The sequence below is a fragment of the Bos indicus genome, chromosome 9 (genome assembly GCF_029378745.1).
Source record: "Bos indicus isolate NIAB-ARS_2022 breed Sahiwal x Tharparkar chromosome 9, NIAB-ARS_B.indTharparkar_mat_pri_1.0, whole genome shotgun sequence".
Lineage (NCBI taxonomy): Eukaryota > Metazoa > Chordata > Mammalia > Artiodactyla > Bovidae > Bos > Bos indicus.
In genome coordinates, this window is record NC_091768.1 from 64,726,527 (window position 1) to 64,750,381 (window position 23,855).

Below are 23,855 nucleotides of genomic sequence, written 5' to 3' on the forward strand. Positions count from 1 at the left end.
AGAGCACAAAAAAGAGTTGTAATTGTGGGCCTATCCAGTTGGTTGTTGTTGTTTAGTCTCTAAGTCGGGTCCAACTCTTCTGCAACCCCATGGACTGTGGCCTGCCAGGCTCCTCTGTTCATGGAATTCTCCAGGCAAGAATCCTGGAGTAGGTAGCCATTCCCTTCTCCAAGGGATCTTCCCAACCCAGGGATCAAACCTGTGTCTCCTACACTGGTAGGCAGATTCTTTACTGCTGAGCCACCAGGGAAGCCCATCCAGCTAGTTAGATGAATATAAATGGGCCAGGTGATATATGACCACCAGGTCTTCAGTGGACCCACCCTTAACATTAATCCTCATCTCCAATTTTCCTCCTCAGATTATCTGTTTGGATTCTTACCAAATACCCAATCTAGACTCTAGACACAGTCATAAAACTAAGTTGCAGACAGAGTCGTCTACTGTCAGAGCAACCAGGGCTTTGACATCCTATAACAATGTGAGATTGAAAGAGTTTATAATTTTCCTAAGTTTATTATTTGACCATCATTAATGAAATGTACTGATCATGCAACTTTTGCTTTTTGTGCTTCCTTAAATATTTAGAAAAGTACTTATTTTTATAGAGAGCATCAAAAAATGTGATGATTCTAATTCCCTCTCTAACTCATGGTACCTTCTCCTAAGATCTTAGAGCCCTTCCTCCTCAGAGTTATGAAGTGATTTTCCCTGGACATTTAGGAGATGTTATAGCAGAGATGTTTATTTCCAGGCATTACTGCATTTGCTACTCTGTTTGACCTCCATGTCCTTGATCTGTGGATGCTGAATGAAGAAATTGCAAAATGACTAGATAACACTTAAATGTGTTAGACAGAAGACGATTTGAGGGTTGGTTAACTGGAAGATGGAATATGATGGCTTCCTAAGGGCAATGTTTATTGGACAACTGTCTGCCAGCTGGTAAAGAGAAGCACTTGTTCAGTCCTGGTATTTTATTCTAGCCAAGGGGGAAAGGAAAGTCTAAAAGATCAAGGATACAAATGAAAAACAAACATGGAAAGCTGCAAAGTTAAGAACACCGAGAGGGGGAGGCCACAAGGGAAATGGATTATATTTCAGAGTTTAAAAAAAAAGCACAAAAAACCTATAATCTGTCTTGTAAATTAATTCCACACTTAATTTTTGAAATTCCTTCCTATTTTTCCAGACTTGAGCCAATACGAGGGAAATGAAATATTATAGGGAAGTGGCAGCCAGGCATATAGTGGTAAACTAGTTTACTTTTACAATTTCCTTTCATATGTAGATTCAACCCTGCCTTTTCCTTTGTCATTGCTTACAAAGATCTAAGCTTCCTTCCTAAGACATCATCTTTTATTAATCAGCTTATCCACAACAGAGTCCAAGAGACTGGATCTGGCTTCAGACAGATGTTGATAAATGTCTTAAGTTTCTTATAAATGAAATCAAGGCCAGCCATGTTTTATTAATCAGTTACCCTTCATACATACTATGTCCTCCGTATATTGTATCACACTTTATATGCCATCCTGTTTACACTGCTTGTCCTGATTCAATTCAAGACAGTTTGCCACTATTTGGAAAGACAGGTAGTCCTGTATGGGTTTTTATACATACTTCAGGCCTAAAATAAACAGTCATTTATAGATGTATATTTAGCAAAATAACATTAGGTGTTAGTGAGGAAAATGAACATCATGCATTTATGAATTACTGTATGTTTACTTTATCTATTGACAAAGATAAGAATACAAAAATGGTCAAAAACCTGCTAATGGGAAACACTTAGGAACTTAACTTTCAGAAAGTCAAAAACATATTGAACAAATATATTTCTATTAACAGAGCCTCATACGGTCTGGTTTTGTCCTGTATTCTCATTTAAGGAATACTGACTTGGGGCTCCAAAGTAGTAAAGGCAAATTACTCTTAAAGCAGTTCATCTTCCTGACTGTCACTATAGTGGTTATATTAGTTCAAGGACTATTATAGGGATAAGAGAATAATTAAACAAGAGGAGGAAGTTCCAGTTACAGAATAAATTATGTATAATAATAAATAATCTTCAGGTATAAACTATGGTGTTAGTCTGGTGTTAATAACCAATTCTTCCAACACAACCTGTGGTAAAATTCTTAGAAGCAAATGTCCTGCTGGCCCTAATTTATATCTGTGTATTCTTCATTTGTCCCACCTGTGGCTCTTCTGCATATGCTGTTTATCTGTGTATTCCACTCTGGTCCATTCTGTGCTCCATCTGGTGGCACGATTGTTTCTGATGATATAAAAAGCCTCTTGGGTTGCAATTGCTTCATGTTCAGTGTTTAAAGAATAGGTCTTCTACCACAAATACCCAGGGTTCTGCTCTGTATAGTTTTGTTATTTTTATTTTGGTGCCAGTTGCTGTCACTGAGTACACGCAATGAATCCATTGCTGCGTTACGTGCACTCCTATACCCTCTTCCCTGTGCTCTGTGGTCCGCAAATGACCTTTCATCTGCACTGCACTAGCTTTCTATACATCTTTGATTCTGGGTGGAATCAGAACACATTCTGAATTAAGAAGTGCCTGAAAAACTGTCCCATTACCTCAATGCCTATTTCTCTAGTTGTTATAGTATTTTTTTCTTGCTACAAAAATATCTGTAACATCAACTGCCCTGGTGGTCTAGTGGATAAGAATCAGCCTGTCAATGCAGAGGGCATGGGTTCAACTCCTGGTCGGGGAAGATCCCACACGCCATGGAGCCCCTGCTCTGCAACAAGAGAAGCCAGCACAAGAAGCAGCCTGCACACTGCAATTAGTGTAGCCTCGGCAAACGAAACAAAACAAAACAAAACAAAAACCTGTAACAGAGAAACTCTCTGCCCTGGAATGACACTGGATCTATCAGGGAATTTCGCTTGTATTTCGCTTATGCGCATGCTCTGGATTTGCAAATTGATAAGATATGCCTTAAAAGTAAAAACAGATGATTCTCACAGCATAAAAAAATCTTCTGAGTAAGCAAGCTGACATAAATGCTAGATACTAAAAAATAAACCTTTTCTTAACTTTTTTGGTATTTATATCAATCAGTTCAGTTCAGTATCTCAGTCGTGTCCGACTCTTTGCGACCCCATGAATGGCAGCACGCCAGGCCTCCCTGTCCATCACCAACTCCCGGAGTTCACTCAGACTCACGTCCATCGAGTCAGTGATGCCATCCAGCCATCTCACCCTCTGTCGTCCCCTTCTCCTCCTGCCCCCAATCCCTCCCAGCATCAGAGTCTTTTCCAATGAGTCAACTCTTCGCATGAGGTGGCCCAAGTACTGGAGTCTCAGCTTCAGCATCATTCCTTCCAAAGAACATCCAGGGCTGATCTTCTCTAGAATGGACTGGTTGGATCTCCTTGCAGTCCAAGGGACTCTCAAGAGTCTTTTCCAACACCACAGTTCAAAAGCATCAATTCTTTGGCGCTAAGCCTTCTTCACAGTCCAAATAGTCAACAGTTATATGCTCCTGGACTTGGAGATAAGATTTGGATATAGAAAAAAAAAATTAACAAATAACTTCTTAGAATTTTAGAAAATAGGCATTTGATGATATATATCTTTAGGCTGCTTTGATCCCGTACTGTATGTTAAATATTTTAAAGATAAAAATATATAAAATATTTTGATTGATGGTTATTTTGAGTATATATATATTTAAATTGAAGTATAGTTGATTTACAAGGCTGTGTTAGCTTCAGCTGTACAGTATAGTGATTTGGCTTTTTTTTTTTTTTGCATATTATATTCAATTGCAGGTTATTACAAGATATTAAGTATAATTTCCTGTGCTATATTTACTGTATACAATAAACAATAAGTTTATTGTATATAGTAAATCCTTATTACTTATCTATTTTACATATAATAGTTTGTATCTGTTAATCTCATTCTCCTATTTGTCCTTCCCTCTTTCCCTTTCTCCTTTGATAACCATAAATTTGTTTTCTATGTCTATGAGACATTTTTTAGATATATTCATTTGTATAAATATAAGTGATATTATATAGCATTTGTCTTTGACATTTCACCAAGCATAATATCCTCTGGGTCCATCCAATGATGCTGCAAATGGCAATATTTCGTTCTTTTTCTGAGTAATATTCCACTAAACATATATATACCACATCTTTTCTATCCATTCATCTATCGATGAGCAATTGGGTTGCTTCTCTGTCTTGGCTATTGTAAATAGTGCTGCTATGAACATTGGGGCGCATGCATCTTTTCAAATTAATATTTTTCATTTTTTCCAGATATATGTCCTAAATTTGAATTGCTAGATTACATGATAGCTCTATTTTTAGTTTTGAAAGGAATCTACATTCTGTTTCCCATAGCAGGGGCACCAATGTACATTCCTACCAGCAGTGTACAGGGGTTCCCTTTTTCTCCACACCCTCTCCAGCATTTATATTTTGTAGACTTTCTGATGATAGCCATTCTGACAGGTATGAGGTGATACCTCATTGTGGTTATAGTGTGCACTCCTTAGTAATTAGTAATACTGAGCATCTTTTCATATGCCTGCTGGCCATCTGTATGGCTTCCTTGGAGAAATGTCTATTCAGGCTTTTTTGCCCATTCTTTGATTGGGTTGTTTGGTTTTTTTGACATTGAGTTGTATGAGCTGTTTGTGTATTTTGAATATTAACTTCTTGTCATTTCCATTTTTTGCAAATATATTCTTCCATTCCATAGAATGTGTTTTTGCTTTATTGATGGTTTTCTTTGCTGTACAAAAGCTTTTAAGTCTTAATAAGTCTCATTTGTTTATTTTTGCTTTTATTTCTTTTGTCTTGGAAGATTGATCTAAGAAAATATTGCTATGATTTATGATCAAGAATGTTTTGCCTATTTTGTCATCTAGGAGTTTCATGGTATCATGTTACGTTTAGGTTTTTAATTCATTCTGTGTTTATTTTTGTACATGGTATGAAGAAATGTTCTAATTTCGCTGATCTATATGTAGCCGTCTAGCTTTCCCAACACCATTTGCTGAAGAGACTGTGTTTTCTCCATTGGATATTCTTACCTCCCTTGTTATAGATTAATTGACCATAGGTGCATGGTTTCATTTTTGAATTCTCTATTGTGTTCCCTTGATCTATATGTCTGTTTTTGTGCCAGTACCACACTCTTTTGATTACTGTAGCTTTGGGTATAGTCTGAAGTCTGGGAGAGTTATTCCTTTAGCTTTCTTCTTTATTTTCCCCTCAGGATTGCTTTGACAATTCAGGGTTTTTTTTGTGATTCCAAATAAATTTTAGGATTATTTGTTCTAGCTCTGTGAAAAATGACAGGAGAATTCTGATTGTGATTGCATTAGATCTGTAGATTGCTTTGGTATTATGGACATTTTAACAATATTATTTCTTCTAATGTAAGAACTTGGTATTTTTCCATTTCTTTAACTCTTCAATTTTATCAATATTTTATAATTTTCAGCATATAGTTCTTGCTTGGTTATGTATATTCCTAGGTATTTTATTCTTTATTGTATGATTTTAAATAGAACTATTTTCTTAATTTCACTTTCTGATTGTTCATTATTAGCTTAAAGAAAAGCAACAGCTTTCTGTACATTAATCTTGTATCCTGTAACTTTACTGAATTCACTTATTAGTTCTAATAGTTTTTGTGTGGAGACTTTAGGGCTCTCTTTATAGAGTATCCTGCCATCTGCAAATACTGAGAGTTTTACCTCTTCCCTTCCTATCTAGATACCCTTTCTTTTTCTTGTCTGATTGGTGTGGCTAAGACTTCCAATACTATATTGATTAGAAACAGTGAGTGGGCATCCTTGTCTTATTCCTGAATTTAGCAGGAAGCTTTTCACTGTTGAGTATTTTGTTTTATGTTGAGTATTTATGCCTGAAGGTTTGTCATAAATGGCCTTTATTATGTTGAGATGTATTTTCTCTATACCTACTCTGGTGGGAGTTTTTATTATGAATGGATGTTGAATTTTGTCAAATGCTTTTTCTACTTCTATTGAGATGATAATATTGTGGGTTTTGTCTTTCCTTTTGTTAATGTGATATCACATTGTTTAATTTGCATATGGTAAACCATCATTGTGATCCTGGAATAAATCCAGCTTGATCACAGTGCATGATCCTTTCTATATATTGTTGGATTCAGTCTGCTAATATTTTGTTGAGGACTTTTTAATCTATATCCATCACAGATATTGGCTTGTAATTTTCTTTTTTTGTAATGTCTTTGGTTTTGGTATCAGGGTGATGATGACTTCACAGACTGAATGTTGGAGTGCTAGCTCTTCAAATTCTTGGAGTAGTTTGAGAAGGATAGGTATAAATTCCTCTTTAATTTTCAATAGAACACCCCAGTAAAGCCATCTGGTCCAGACTTGTTTGCAGGGAGTTTTTAAAATTACATATTCTATTTCGTTTCTATTTATCAGTCTGTTCAAACTGTCTCTTTCTTCTTGATTCAGTCTTGGCAGGCTATATATTTCTAGAAACTTGTCCATTTCTTCTAGGTTGTCCAATCTGTTGGCAAATAACTATTCATAATATTTTCTTACAATCTTTTTGTATTTTTATGGTATTGGTTGTTATCTCTCTTCTTCAATTTCTTAGTTTGTTTATTTGGGTCCTCTCTCTTTTCCCCTTGGTGAATCTGGCTAGGGGTTTGCTGATTTTGTTTATCTTAAAAAACCCAATTCTTGATTTTTTAATTTTTCTATTATTTTTATTTGTATTTAATTATTTCCTTTCTCATCTTTATTATTGTTTTCATTCTGCTGATTTGGGGCTTTGTTTGTTCTTTTTTTCCCTAATTCTTTTAGGTGGTAAGGAATGTTGTTTATTTCAGATTTTTCTTCTTTCTTGAGGAAGGCCTCTATCACTATGAATTTCCCTCTGAGAACTGCTTTCCATAGATACTCATTCCCTTCTGTCTGACTTTTCTCACTAAACAATGTTTGGTTGCTTCATCCCTGTTGCCTTGATCTAGGTCTGATTTTAAGTCATACTTTGAGTCATATGTTTAAAAAGGAGCAAAATGAGAAATGTAAGTTTCTCAGATTATGAGAAATGATTCTTCTTGGTTTTAATGTGTGGAGAGGACTCTCATGAAGAAGGAAGAAATTTTCCTGAAACAAATATTAATATTTTGCTAAAGTTTTAGTTTTGTTTCTGATTTGGAACAGTCCTAAATCAGACAGTCCTAAAAAAGGGATAATGTTTCAAATTGCTTTCCTTCTGTAAAGAATTTGCAAGTCCAAATAATTTTTCAATAATAGATGTCTGTATTTCTAAGGAAGCCCATATAAAAATTCATTAATTTTACATATTTTCTATCTCCTTTGTTATTATACAAAGTTGAAAAACTTCCCTTCAAGACTGATGAATGTCCTAGTCAACCTTGTGTGCTTGTGTCTGTGTGCTCAATCACTGAGTCACGTCCAGTTCTTTATGACCCCATGGACGAAAGGATGGCAGGCTCTCCTGTCCATGGGATTTTCCAGGCAAGCATGCTGGAATGGATTGCCATTTCCTCATCCAGGGGACCTTCCCGACCCAGGGATCAAACCCAGGACTCCTGCATGAGCAGGCAGATTCTTTACCACAGCACCACCTGGGAAGCCCTTAATATTTCACATGATCAATCAGATACTCTACGTTTTATTGCCTCGAGTAGGACCAGAATCAGGATTATTAACAGTACCAGAAGGTCACACTCAGATTTGTGGTTTCCTCCATATAAGTTAAGTCTTAAAAAAGAAATTCTATAAATTTTTTTTCTTGTTTTCCATTATTTATGATTGTATTTCCATGTGACTAATATCATAGTAAGCAAAAATAATGCAAGTGATAATAGCAGGGTTAAATTAATCACCGAAATTTGTCAGCCTAAGCACTTACTTTAAATTGATTTAATAAATTTAATAAACATCTGAAAGACAAAGACTTTTAAAAATAATGTCACATTTTATTATATATATATCAGGATGCTGTGCTGTGCTCAGTTGTGTCAGACTCTTTGCGACCCCATGGACTGTAGCCTGCCAGGATCCTCTGTCCATGGGGATTCTCCAAGCAAGAATACTGGAGTGGGTTGCCATGCCCTCCTCCACAGGATCTTCCCAACCCAGGGATCAAACCCAGGTCTCCTGCATTGCACGTGAATTCTTTACCATTGGAGCCACCAAGAAAGCCCAAGAATACTGGATTGGGTAGCCTCTTCCTTCTCCAGGGGATCTTCCTGATCCAGGAATTGAACCAGGGCCTCCTGCATTGCAGGCAGATTCTTTATCAGCAGAGCTACCAGGGAAGCCCATATAAATCAGGATATAGAGCATCAAATCGAGACAATTATACACATCATATGTTTCTTGAGAATAAGGACATCTTCATTTCCTCTTCATTTTCCTCCTCTCTCTCTTTATGGTTCTTTTGGAGCTCTTCTATGTTCAAGTTTGGTACTCAAATGTGACTTCCACGTCTGTCTGTTCTCTGAGTAGGATTTCTTACCTAAGTATACAGTGTTGATGATGACAGATTTGGGAAGAAGCTTGGCTTCTGCTCCATCTCTCTCTCCTCTTAACTAAGTCAATTACATGTTGACTGCTACAGCTATTGCCTCTTTCCCAGCTCCACCACCTCTGTTTTATTTCAGACCCTCACTGGATTTGTATTATACAATTTTTTCCTAAACTAGTCTTCACAACTTGACTCACAACAATACATTCTCTTCACAGTCCCCAGAAAGGCTTTTTATAACTCAGACCTGACCGTGTAACCTTCTAGTTTGAACCATGAGATGGTCTCCCATGAACTCAGGTGAAAAACTAAAATATTACCTTAGCCTACAAGTCTCTATAAAATCTCACCCTTTTCCAGCTCTCCTGAGCTCACTGAGCTCTCACTGCTCAACTCACGAGCTCATATTCCTGAGTCCAGTCTCTGAATGTACGCATGCCTGCTTTTTTGTTACTGTTGTTTGCTTTCATTCTGAAAGCCTATCACCCTGTCTACATCTGGGTGATCACTATTCCATCATCCTGGTCTTCCAGGACCTACCCTCCAGCCCTCATCTTTGATCAGTTCAGGCACACACAGTAACCTGGGCTTCCTCTATCTCACCCTTACTAATAGTATCTGCAACTCTACAAATGATATTAACACCTGATTCTCAGTCTTCTGCTGCCCCTAGCCAAACTGTCCTTTTATCACAATGACTCTGTGTGGTTCATCAATTCAATAACTTAGCTTCAAAAATCACTGACCTCTTCCACTCCATTTTAGCAGCTCATTTCCAAGGTGCTTTTCTTTATCTACTCATTGCCAGGGCCTCACCTGACTCTGAAATCCTAAACTGTATTATAACATTTTCCAATCAAAACCTTCAATGCTTTTGCCCCTTTAATTCCCTTATTCTCATAACATCTGATTCTTACCTCATGACTTCTATTACTTTGGCTGCAACTTTTCTAACACTCTACCCATTACCATGACTTTGCATGCTCCTGTAACAAAGAATATTTTATACTCATTCAATCTGCTCCAACATGACCTATAATTTATTCATCAATTTGCAATTAAGATTGCAATGCTTTACTAAAACCATGAAGCAAAGATCACCAATCCCCTCTTGAGTAACAAATCCCATAGGCTCACATCAATCCTGTTATTTCACCTTTCAGTGGCATTTGCCTCTTCAGGCTCCTTTTTGGTTTCTTTGTCACTATTGTCCCCCGATCTACATGGTTTGTTCTCCTAGTCCCCTTTACATTTTTCCCCAAGGAACTGTCTTCAGCCTTCTTTTCTCCCAGGCCATTTCCTCCCGTGGCTTCATTAATTCATACACTAGGTGACTATACAGGTGGATATAATTGTTCAAATGTCTTCAAACTGGAAACATCATCTACATTTTATCATGTGTAAATTATGCCTAATTCTATAATATAAACTCCCAGAGATTCAACTCAGGGTGAGAGATGCACACAGACTGAAAGGAAGGAGATGGAAAAAGGTATTTCATGCAAATAGAAATGACAAGAAAATTGGGGTAGCAATACGCATATTTGACAAGATAGAATTTAAAACAGAGGCCAAAAAGAAAAACAAAGAAGGGCATTATATATATATATATAATATATATTTATATATAAATAAATATATATATATTTATATAAATAAATAAATAAATATATATATATATATATATATATATATATATATATAATGTAAAGGCCCAAGCTGAAGAAGCCACAACCATTTGGGGCAGGATAGTCACTGTGACAGAGGCAAAAGAGAGATGGCAAACAGTATGCTGACTCTGAAAACTTCTGCTCAGAAGTGACAGAATAATAACGGTTATTATCATCTCTGACTTGACCTTTGACAAATAGGAATACAGTGTGATTCCTTGTACTTGGTAATCAGACTTCAGCAGCCTCAGTTATAGGTATCTACCTGTGAACCTAAAAATAATTTTTAAAACAGTGCAAAGAAGCTTTGGAGTACCAAGGAAAAGCATTATTATTGAGCACATGCCTTTTATTTACCGATAGAGTGTAACACCTTACATAAAGCCTTAGCTGAGGTCCACTAGCTGACAAGTGTGTCTAAAATATTTAATGTAGAGACAAATATTACAGGCAAAGCTCAGAGGTACTGCAGACTTGGTTCCAGACTGATGTAATGAAGAGAACATCGCAATAAAGTGAGTCACACAGATATTTTAGCTTCCTAGTGTGTATAAAAGTTATATTTATGCTATCCTGTAGTCTATCAAGTGTGCAATAATAGCATTATGTCTAAAAAATGTACATATCTTAATTAAAACATATTTTATTGCTAAAAAGAACCAAAATGGTAACAAAGATCACTGATCACAGAGCATGATAACAAATACAATAATGAAAAAGTTTGAAATATTGCAGGAATTATAAAAATGTGACACAGAGACATGAATGCACATAAGCTGTTGGAAAAACGAAATGACTTGCTCAAAGCAGGGTTGCCACAAACTTTCAATTTGTGGAAAACACAGTATCTGTGAAGCACAATAAAGTAACGTCTGCCTGTATAGTGCGATTAGGTAGCAGATGCTCAGAATCAGAGAATTTAGATGAAGACATTTTAAAGATCATCTTCCCCTGCACTTTTGTTTACGAATATATAAGGACTAGAGTGGTAAAAGACCTCCAGATCACCTTTCTGTGAACTAAGATGGATCTCTGCTTGTCCTGACCCCGTGTTCCAGAGGCCTTTCCCTCCACACTTCTGGCATCTCATATCCTAATTCTGGATTGGAATGTTTAAGAAGCCAAGGATCTGAGTCATGCAATTTAAATAAATCTCCATTGGAGAGGTTAAAATTAAAGAAAAATCTGTTCCTGTTGTGAGACTTCCAGTATCTGGGGAACTGACTTCTCCGGAACAATGTGTTCCCCGATGCTGATGAATAAATGAGGCCTCATTGTTCAATAGTTTATTTACAAACGAATCTATAGAAGCATAAAATTTAGAACTGTTCTCAATTAGTTATTCTTTCATGTTTAACTCACTCAAGTATTAAATCTTTCCCAATCATGAATTTCCTTTGGGAACAAATCTTCTGGTTTTGATAGTTCCCACTATTGAAAAGTTTTTATTGATATTTGACCTATTTTTTCCCCTTACTTTTATCCCACTTATCCTACTTATCCTGTTTAGATCAGGCCACATCATCTTCCCCAAGTGCTTATGCTTTTCATATACATTATGACTCATCCAAGTCATCATTTAGTTGGGCTCTCCGTGTGCACTGCTTTAGTGCTTTTATGGACCTTATTCTCTTTCTAGTATAAATCTCTTGTAATGAGATACAAAGCTCCAGGAATATCACCATACTTGTAGAGACAGGGGCTTACTGTCCTTGTGTCTTTGCTATTAAGTGTAATATGGGGCACCTACACTAAAAAAAGTTTTTCCTTTCACATCACATAGTACACTTCTGTCAATGTTTAGCCCGCTAATTTTTGTTTTTTTTTTTTCATGTTTATTTGATTCCAACTAATAATAGGTTTTGTCTTTCAGATCACATTTAACCAAACAAATAATTCAATGTATCTGTCAGTTTTCCTATTTAATAGCTACCATTATTCTTAATTTCTTCATCTGTTAATTGGAGATAAGAGCCTAGGGTGATATTTGGCACAGACACTCAAGACTTAGCAACTAAACAACAACAACAGCAGATGATTAATTATTAGTTTTTTTTCCCCTCCTATCATTCCCACTTTTACTTCCCACCAGAGCTTTTTCTTCCTTAAATATCCCATATACTACCTAGGCTCTGCCCTCATCCCTAAGGCTTCTATTGATTGATGCGGCAGCTTTCATTAGCACCTTCCCTGGATTATGTTATTATTTCCTTTAGTTTATAGACTTTCAGCCCTATTTTCCAGCTAAGTGAAGTTTCTCTGATCCTAACAGAAAATAAATTCTTTTTGTCAGTAAATCTCAGGAGACCAGATCATGTCCTTTACTAAAATTCCAATATAACATCTGCTGAATCTTACAGTTCAAGCCAAAAAGAAGTTATTAAGCTTGTAGAGTTTGATTTGTTTTTTGTAAAGGCTGATAATATACTACTATATCACTTGTGTTCTAACAGGTGTTCAATTTATCATCACATAATCTATTCTTTCTAGAACATGGATGCAAGTCTATTTTAAAATAATATGACTTTTTATAATTATAAAAGCTTATTGTATAAACTTTGAAAAATCAAGTGAAGTACAAAGAAGAAAGAGAAGGCTAGAAGTTATTGATATACTGGGGAGATAATTCTCTTAACATTTCTGTGTATATTGCTCACATATATTTTATCTGAGTTGAATGTTCGAAGCTAGATACCTTATTCCTTTTCTTTTAAAACAGTTCACTAAAATTTAATGAGTATTATATTGTTTTTATTTTTTATCTTTCTTCAAGTTTCCACAATTAAATTTTTACCATATAAGTCAACAAACATTAACCTCCTAAATACGGCATGAATTTAAATCATAACTCAACAGCCAATGTAAGCACATACTGTAGCTCAATGGACTTCAAAAGAAGTCATTATAGATTAAAAAAAATATGATTTGGGTTTTTTTATTTTCTAAAATTTCTGTTTTTCATTAGGGGCTGACTTTGAAACTCATCATTACATTCTAATGATTCTCAATTTCTCCATTGTCTTGCTCTTGTTATGAATCACCAAATGCTAATAAATAATAGAAAATCCAAAATTAGCTGACATAAGGGACAATTTTGTTTTCACTTTCCTTCCATGGACAAACTTGCACTCATTTTCTTTACCTCTAATACAAAGATCCTCTTAATCTTGTAACAATCCATCCATATTTGGGTTTGGCTTTAATCTTCACCTCACTTCCTTATTCCCATCCCCCCCCATTCTTTTGTAATGAGTTTTTATTATGTTGAACATGATTGTTCATCATTGATAGAAAGTTCTCCTGGTATTTTCATACTTTCAGTGAATTCCAATGAAGTTGACTGAATACAGATGCTGGTTCTTTTTTATGACTCACCAAATTGGCCTATGAATAAATCCAAAACATTCTTCAGAGGTTATATTTTAGCTTTGAAATGATTAGCAAACTCATAGACAGATGGGTGGCTCTAATCTGCTAGGAGTGCCTACATTGTTGCAAAATTTAGTATGTCTACTTGCAGGGGAAGAAGTCTGTTCCACTTTATCTTGGCTTTTTGAGACAGATGCCCATTTAGACCATTTGTTGTTGGACATTTAAGGAGTTCACTGATAAGAGTTCAATTCCTATCATACAGGGCTGCACCTACACTCCTTAATTCTCTCATTCTAGCTGGGAGGATCCTACCATACTTGGAGACTCAGGAGCAAAGTGACTGGATTTGCTTCTTTTCTGAATTCTCAGTGTGTGATCCAATGCTTGGCATATAATTGACACTTGAGTTGAACTGATCAATCAGATATGGTAAAACTCATTCCATCCCCATCTCCTTTATTCTGTACAAATCATTTCAAATAACAAACCTAACCATCATTACACCAAAGTCAACATTAACAGTTGTAATTAAACTAATGGGCTTGGGAAGTAGCCTTTTAGATTAGATTTCCAGCTCTACCACTGACTTGCTTTGTGAACTTTAACAAGTGTCTAAATTGCCTCAAATTTTCTGTCTACAAAATGGGAATGATCCCAGTACCTAAGTGACAGGATTGCATTTGGTTGCACATTTTTCAGGACAGTGCTGTATAAATGTAAATCCATATAGTCTAAAGGTAATAGAAATGAAAAGAAGAACACAAGCATCTCTGAATACATCTGGGCATATAAATTTTGATCTGAGGAAATACACTAGGAGTTCCTGTCTGGATAAGAAAGCACAGAGAGATCACACACAATAAAACAATGTCATCAACACTTGTTTGATTAAATTCCATCTCTGAAGTCCTTTCATTGGACCTCAAGCCTAAGTCCAGTCTCCCCAACAAGATTGTAAGTTCCTTGAGTGTCAAGTCTGGGTCATAAATTTCTGGGTGACACACAGAGGGGGTTGGGTTAATAAATAAGAAACAAATGGACTTGTATTAGTTTTATAACTTTGTTAGATTGTTTCCATACATCAGTGCTATTAACCTGAAAAATAAAAAGTGGATTGCAGGATTAACTTTATTATTAATATAGCCCCAGTATTTCCTTCCAACCTTGGATGAATTCATTGGCCATCCACTTCATCCAAGAATGCACCAATCCCTTATTGTAGACATTTTCTGCCCCTTTGGTTCCAATTCCCACTTTCTTTATCTGGAAGGCAAAGACATCAACCTGATGCTAAGTCACTTCAGTCGTGTCCAGCTCTGTGTGACCCCATAGACAGCCAGCCCCCCAGGCTCTCCTGTCCCTGGGATTCTCCAGGCAAGAATACTGGAGTGGGTTGCCATTTCCTTCTCCAATGTATGAAAGTGAAAAAGCGAAAGTGAAGTCACTCAGCCGTATCTGACTCTTAGCGACCCCATGGACTGCAGCCTACTAGGCTCCTCCATCCATGGGATTTTCCAGGCAAGAGTCTGGAGTGGGATGCCATTGCCTTCTCCGGAAAGACATCAACAGCTACTGTTAATTTTTTCAAATCTTCAAAAGTAGGAGAGAATGCCAGATCCTTGAGAACAGAAGAGGTGATCTACTCTTTGAGCACCTGATGTACGACCTTAGGTGCTCCCAGGATTTGTGATTTCTGAGACCAGTGAGTGGCCTCCTTGAATAAATGTTCTTGGCTTAATATATCATTGTGGAAGAAGTAAACTTTTTTCCAAGTTTAAGGAGGACATTGTTTCCTGAAATGCTATTGCTCTTATAAAACTGGGAACTAAGACAATATTTTTTAGACTAAGGTCTGATTTGGAGGTTCTGGGTAGGATGTGTTGTTACTAAAGATCTGGTGAACCAGCAGTCCTGTCTTCATTAAGAGTGGCAAGACAAGAGGTAACAGAGGAGGTGGGTTTGGATCAGTTCAGTTCAGTTGCTCAGTCATGTCTGACTCTTTGCAACCTCATGGACTGCAGTACGCCAGGCCTCCCTGTCCATCACCAACTCCCAGAGCCTACTCAAACTCATGTCCATTGAGTCAGTGATGCCATCCAACCATCTCAATCTCTGTCATCCCCTTCTCCCACCTTCAGTCTTTCCCAGCATCAGGGTCTTGTCAAATGAGTCAGTTCTTTGCATCAGGTGGCCAAAGTACTGGAGTTTCAGCTTCAGCATCAGTCCTTCCAATGAATATTCAGGACTGATTTCCTTTAGGATGGACCGGTTGGATCTCCTTGCTGTCCAAGGGACTCTCAAGAGTCTTCTCCAACACCACAGTTCAAAAGCATCAATTCTTCAGGGCTCAGCTTTCTTTGTAGTCCAACTCTCACATCCATACCTTACTACTAGAAAAACCATAGCTTTGACTAGACAGACCTTTGTTGGCAAAGTAACATCTCTGCTTTTTAATATGCTGCCTAGGTTGATCATAACTTTTCTTCCAAGGAACAAGCGTCTTTTAATTTCATGGCTACAGTCACGATCTGCAGTGATTTTGGAGCCCCCCCCCCCAATAAAGTCGGTCACTGTTTCCACTGTTTCCCCATCTATTTACCATGAAGTGATGGGACCAGATGCCATGATCTTACTTTTCTGAATGTTGAGTTTTAAGCCAACTTTTTCACTCTCCTCTTTCACTTTCAACAAGAGGCTCTTTAGTTCTTCTTCACTTTCTGCCATAAGGGTGGTATCATCTGCATATCTGAGGTTATTGATATTTCTCCCTGCAATCTTGATTCCAGCTTGTGCTTCATCCAGCCCAGCGTTTCTCAAGATGTACTCTGCATATAAGTTAGACAAGCAGAGTGACAATATACAGCCTTGATGTACTCCTTTCTCGATTTGGAACCAGTCTGCTATTCCATGTCCAGTTCTAACTGTTGCTTTCTGACCTGCATGCAGATTTCTCAGGAGGCAGGTTAGGTGGTCTGGTATTTCCATCTCTTTCAGAATTTTCCACAGTTTATTGTGATCCACACAGTCAAAGGCTTTGGCATAGTCCATAAAACAGAAGTAGATGCTTTTCTGAAACTTTCTCACTTTTTCGATGATCCAACAGATATAGGTAATTTGATCTCTCATTCCTCTGCCTTTTATAAATCCAACCTGAACATCTGGAAGTTCATGGTTCACGTACTGCTGAAGCCTGGCTTGGAGAATTTTGAGCATTACTTTGCTAGCGTGTGAGATGAGTGCAATTGTGTGGTAGTTTGAGCATTTTTTTTGCATTGCCTTTCTTTGGGATTGGAATGAAAACTGACCTTTTCCAGTCTTGTGGCCACTGCTGAGTTTTCCAAATTTGCTGACATATTGAATGCAGCACTTTCACAACATCATCTTGTAGGATTTGAAATAGCTCAACTGGAATTCCATCACTTCCACTAGCTTTGTTCATAGTGATGCTTCCTAAGGCCCACTTGACTTTGCATTCCAGGATGTCTGGGTCTAGGTGAGTGATCACACCATCATGATTATCTGGGTCATGAAGATCTTTTTTGTACAGTTCTTCTGCATATTCTTGCCACCTCTTCTTAATATTTTCTGCCTTTGTTAGGTCCATACCATTTCTGTCCTTTATTGAGCCCATCTTTGCATGAAATGTTCCCTTGGTATCTCTAAATTCTTGAGGAGATCTCTAGTCTTTCCCATTCTATTATTTTCCTCTATTTCTTTGCATTGATCACTGAGAAAGCCTTTCTTATCTCTCCTTGCTATTCTTTGGAATTCTGCATTCAAAAGGGTATATCTTTCCTTTTCTCCTTTGCCTTTCCCTTCTCTTCTTTTCACAGCTATTTGTAAGGCCTCCTTAAGACAACCATTTTGCCTTTTTGCATTTCTTTTTCTTGGGGATGGTCTTGATCCCTGCTTGCTGTACAATGTCACGAACCTCCGTCGATAGTTCTTCAGACACTCTGTCTATAAGATCTAATCCCTTGAATCTGTCATTTCCATTGTATAATCTCAAGGGATTTGATTTAGGTCATACCTGAATGGTCTAGTGGTTTTCCCTATTTTCTTCAATTTATGTCTGAATTTGGCAATAAGGATTTCATGATCTGAGCCACAATCAGCTCCAGGTCTTGTTTTTGCTAACTGTATAGAGCTTCTCCATCTTTGGCTGCAAAGAATATAATCAATCTGATTTTGGTATTGACCATCTGGTGGTGTCCCTGTGTAGAGTCTTCTCTTGTGTTGTTGGAAGAGAGTGTTTGCTATGACCAGTGTGTTCTCTTAGCAAAACTCTATTAGCCTTTGCCCTGCTTTATTCTCTACTCCAAGGCCAAATTTGCCTGTTAATCCAGGTATTTCTTGACTTCCTACTTTTGCATTCCAGTCTCCTATAATGAAAAGGACATCTTTTTGGGGTGTCAATTCTAGAAGGTCTTTTGGGTCTTCATAGAACCATTCAACTTCAGCTTCTTCAGCATCACTGGTTGGGGCATAGAGTTGGATTACTGTAATATTGAATGGTTTGCCTTGGAGATGAACAGAGACGATTCTGTTGTTTTTGAGGTTGCACCCCAGTACTGCATTTCAGACTCTTTTGTTGACTATGATGGCTACTCCATTTCTTCTAAGGGATTCTTGCCCATAGTTGTAGATATAATAGTCATCTGAGTTAAATTCACCCATTCCAGTCCATTTTGGTTTGCTGATTTCTAAAATGTCAATGTTCACTCTTGCCATCTCTTATTTGACCACTTCCAAATTGCCTTGATTCATGGTCCTAACATTCCAGGTTTCTATGAAACATTGCTCTTTACAGTATCGGACTTTACTTCCATCACCAGTCACATCCACAACTGGGTGTTGTTTTGCTTTGGCTCCGTCTCTTCATTCTTTCTGGAGTTATTTCTCCACTGATCTCCAGTTGCATATTGGGCACCTACCGACCTGGGGAGTTCATCTTTCAGTGTCCTATTTTTTTTGCCTTTTCATACTGTTCATGGGGTTCTCATGATGTTGGACTATCATGGGGTTTGGATATAACAAACTAAATTTAAACTGGAAGGTTTAAAGCAGATTTCTCAGGTGGCAAGGATAACCTCTTCTCTGAAGAGTGTTTAGTGGGCTTAGTCGGAGGCTTTCAAAATGGTCTTCCTTAGATTCAATGAAGATGTTTGTCTCTTTTGGACAATAATTTGGTACAAATCCCCCTTTCCCCTTTAATTTGCCTATTGTTAAAAAAAGTCATCTTTTCTGAGAGCTGGCATTCAGGAGGCATTGACATCTTGTGAGTTAAACTCTTCTGTGGTCACTGCCCCCACTCCCTGAGCTAAAGCCAGCCTGACGTCCCCTCTGATGTATAAATCTCCTTTGCTAATCTGAAATGTATTTGGCCCCTTTCTGCTCACCATGGAATTTCCCTAACTTGTGAATCCAGCTCTCCTTAGTAGTCATTCATCAAAAGGATCCATTTTTTTTTTCTCCTCAAGGAGATCAGATTAGTACTTTTCTGTTATAAAAAATGGTCATTCAGATGAAAAGGCCACTGATCATTAAACCCTGGAGCAGCTGCCAAAGGAAGGTATGGCTTTGGCTCCAGAGAGACTCCTCAGGTTCCAGAGCCATACCTGGGATAACTTACAGAGTCCTGTCACAGGGGAGGGCAGGACAGGACCTTCGTGAATAGCAGTGTCCAAGCTTCATGGTCTCAGAGTTCACTTGGGGGATGAATAACCCCAGGGCCAGAAAGGGTCTGAGGACTAAGGCAGGACTTCACTTAGAATTCTACAAAGCTTCGCACTAGCAAGTCTAGGAATATTGGGTGAAATTATCCCCAAACTGAGTCAAACAAACTGACTCCACTGGATAAAGGTGCTAGAATATGGTGCTCTCCTTGTTCTACTTTGTCCCTGACTTTTCCCCATGGCTCCCCAGTGTGGACCGGTGGCTTTTCACTTAGTACATATTTCTCTAAATTTGAACCCTGATCTTTATACATTCTGCCTATACATATGCACATGTATTTCTCTCTGACTTTTTCTAGATGTAACATTTGCACAGTGTTGAAGAAGCAAAATAGTGTGATCCATTCAATTTTGTGTCTCAATTTTCAGAAAGTCTGTGCTTCTTCCCTTTCAGTTTGGACTATGTGAACAGGTCACTCCCAGAGTAAAGCTTTCAGGCAGATGTTTCCTTCAGGAGCAGACAGCGTAGGAGGTAATCTCTCTGATTCTTTTCTCTCTTTTTCTTTCTCTTGCTCTCTTCTGCTTCTTTTATATCTTTTCCTGTTTCTATCACTTTTCTTCACAGCATATGGGAAATGAAGATTCAGCAGTCACTCTTCAATGCAGACAATATAAAACCTAAACCTGACAACCCACAGCCTACAGAGGAGACAAAAGTGAGTTCAATAAAACACGAGGAAAAGGAAAATGCAACATAAACCCAGAACAAACCTCAATTCCCCAGGAACCGGTCTTCTTTAGCTATGTGTGATTAAGATTTGCTTCCTGGAGATGACTACTATAAAATGGAGAAAAACATACCCATGGAAGAGAGATAATTAAATTATCTTTTGACTCTAATCCTATTATTTTAATATATATTTTTAAAAAGGCTACTCATTATTGTTAATTCAGAAAACATTCTAGTGTCATTCATGTTTTATCTCACTTTCTCTTTCTAAAAGGTCAAAGAGCAATAATTAAGAACTAACAAGTACCAAGTAGGGCAGCTAAAGACTAAGGAATCCATTCTGCAGAACTGGAAAAACTTGTATTTGATTTACATAAGGATCCTTTCTTTTTTCTTCATTTTGGTTAAATATACCAGTTGCAGAAAGCATTCCCCATAATATTGGTTTTGCTTCTCCAAAAGAAAAGTAGAAGAATTATGTACTCTTATTGTTATAATAATCAGTGATAATAATAAATATTATTAAAATAGTAAATATTAATGACAAATATTATTTAAATAATAACAAATATTATTATTAAGTATAGTAATAATATGAAGGTTTGGTTCTTAGTAAACAAGATTTGATTATCAAGACTCTTTTCCAAAAACCTTGATTTTGATGAGTGAATAAGGAAGATGGCTGAACATCCTGTCTTTCTGTCTTTCATGTAGACTGCTCTACTGTGGCTGTGGGTTTCCCAGGTGTCTCAGTGGAAGAGAATCTGCCTGCCAATGCAGGAGACACAGGTTCAATCCCTGAAGGAGGAAATGGCAACCCACTCCAGTATGCTTGCCAGAAAAATCCCAGGAACAGAGAAGCATTGTGGGCTACAGTTCAGAGGGTTGCAGAGTCGGACATGCCTGAGAGACTAAGTGCACACACACGCAACTGTAGCTGTACAATGAAGAAAAGACACGCCCTTCTTGCTTTGTTTTCCTGAAAAGAATTCAATTGTGCTATACATCTTAAAAAATAGTAGAATCTCTCAGTATGTATTTCTTCTGTGTTTGCTTGCATGTGTGAAAAATGTCTCTATAAACATTTAAGAGATTAACTTTGACTCCCCCATTTGGTTTTAAGCTCTCTGAAATTAAAAATGAGCCATTTATTTTGATGGAATAGGACATAAAATTGGTAAGCCTTCTCCTTTTATCACTCAGAACTGTCTCTTAATTCTCTCTTAAATTTATGAGGTCTTTATATCTGCTCTGTTTTCTTTCCATTTTCCTTATAATTCGTCTTCCAACAGTTTTTGGTTTTTAGCAGTCCCTGAAGAACTCCTCTTGTCATCATTTAACATTTGAATGGCAATAATATTTTACAAAAAGCTTTACAATTGCCTTTTACAAGATACTCTCATGCCTTCAATAACTCCTAGGTTATTATTCAGAGTCCAGAATTCTGCTGTTATTTGTAAGCATACAGGCATTCCCTTTCCTCAGACTTTTCCAGTAGGTTTGGAAACCTTTCACTGGAAATTATGTTCAGTTTTAAGCTGCACAGGTTTTGAATACATTAGTTGTAGGAGTCAAAACTTTCTTGTGGTTTTTTTGTTCTTAAATAGGAAATGCCATTTTAGATCAAAAGGAAACGATTTTATTTTGTCTCTTCAGATTCTCTGAAACATACAAGAATATGGAGTAATTTGATGCACACAATATTGAACCTGGAAAATCCTCAAATAGTAGATGAGATAAAAAATACAGTAGTCCTAAGAAATACGAGTAATAGGAATACATATTTAAAACTTCAGACCTACTCCTGAATGGGAGTTTAAAATAGCATATATTTTAAAAAGATTCTTTGTGTCTCCACTGTTAATAGAAATTCTGATCTGTATCACCATACAGTTAAAGAATTTAGTATGAATGCTGGTTTATTGATTTTCATTATTTTAAGAGTATATTCATACTTCTCCCCTTCCTGTTCCCAAATAGTCCCCAGAATAGTGAAGCTTTGAAGTGATTTTCCCAAATACCAAACTCTCTCAAGTTCTGTAAGATTTAGCCATTGACTGTAACTTCAGACAACTTCTATACATGGTCTTTACAAGAAACCACACGAATGCCCCTACAGGTTTCCACCATGAGCACACTGGAGACTCGTTAGAGAAATCTGGTGGAGGACAGGTGCTCTGCTTTCTGGAGTGTCTTTACACTTGGATGTCTGAACAGACAATATGCTTCTTTAAATCTCGTAACTAAAACAGCTTGGAATACATTTGAATCAGTTCTAATGAGGTGGATGAAACTGGAGCCTATTGTACAGAGTGAAGTAAGCCAGAAGGAAAAACATAAATACAGTATTCTAACGCATATATATGGAATTTAGAAAGATGGTAACAATAACCCTGTGTACGAGACAGCAAAAGAGACACTGATGTATAGAACAGTCTTATGGACTCTGTGGGAGAGGGAGAGGGTGGGAAGATTTGGGAGAATGACATTGTAACATGTAAAATATCATGTAAGAAACGAGTTGCCAGTCCAGCTTCGATGCACGATACTGGATGCTTGGGGCTAGTGCATTGGGACGACCCAGAGGGATGGTATGGGGAGGGAGGAGGGAGGACGGTTCAGGATGGGGAACACATGTATACCTGTGGTGGATTCACTTTGATGTTTGGCAAAACTAATACAATTATGTAAAGTTTAAAAATAAAATAAAATTTAGAAAACAAAACAAAATAAAATAAAATAAAACAGCTTGAGCTAAAGTCAATACATTTTTCTCCTTGGTAACATTTTTGACCTTGGGGTTATCTGGGCTTATTTTTCATTGCTCTACTGTACTTTGCCTAACAATCAGTTAAATCCATTCCCCTAGAGCAGTTATTCCAAAACGTTTTCATATCAAGTCACATATAAAATGATTATACTTGTTCAGCACATCAGAGTAAGCTGGGGAGGATTTTGGAGGTTTCTATGTGGCACTTGGTGAAAAAAATATATATTGTATTTTCTTTAGCTTATATAGATATGCTAAGAAAAGCAAACCACAAATGCTAGGGAGAATATTACATGCTGAATTTGTATATGATTTCCAAATAAAATCTTTTCACATTTTAAATGAGAAATTGGAGCTTGTTTTAGCATAATAGCATTTTATGTATATTTTTATGGTGTGCTGGCTACACATACGTCCTAGTTAAGATTTCTTTCACGGTGATCTCTTCACATTCTTGATAGAAATCATCTGTGAGAAACCTGTTCGCAGGAGTAGCAGGTAGCAAATGGCAAAAGAATATTTATTACTTGTTTTCCTTTTGACAAGACTCCTTCATACCATTAAGCAGAATTCAAACTCTTTAAATTAAACATAAATTGTATATCAATCTTTTAAACATAACAACTTTTCCCTTTCTTCTATTAATAAATATATTTGAATTTCTTATTATACAAGTGTCAAATCCAACTGATATTTTTAAAAATCAAGTAGTTCAAACACTCATGAAAATTTTCCTCAGCAATATACACATCTTACTGTAGTCTTCATATATTTTTATAAATACCTGAATTATTGTATTCAGCACACATCCCTTTCAAATTATTTTAATCTTGAATTATTTTAAAGTTGAAATTTTTGCTTTGTCAGTAAATATTAATTTTTACTCATAACCTGTGTAAATATCCACTCAATAAGTCATTTTGAAGCCAAAATCTATACTTCAACAAATCTTTAAAGTGAAAAATATCCAATCTCTCAGTTTCTCTTTTAGCTTATAAACTTCACAAAATTCCTCTTTTGCACAGCTAGTGCAATTAAATATGAAACAGAAGAAAGTGGTATTCTGATGGGTTTTTTTGCAAAAATCT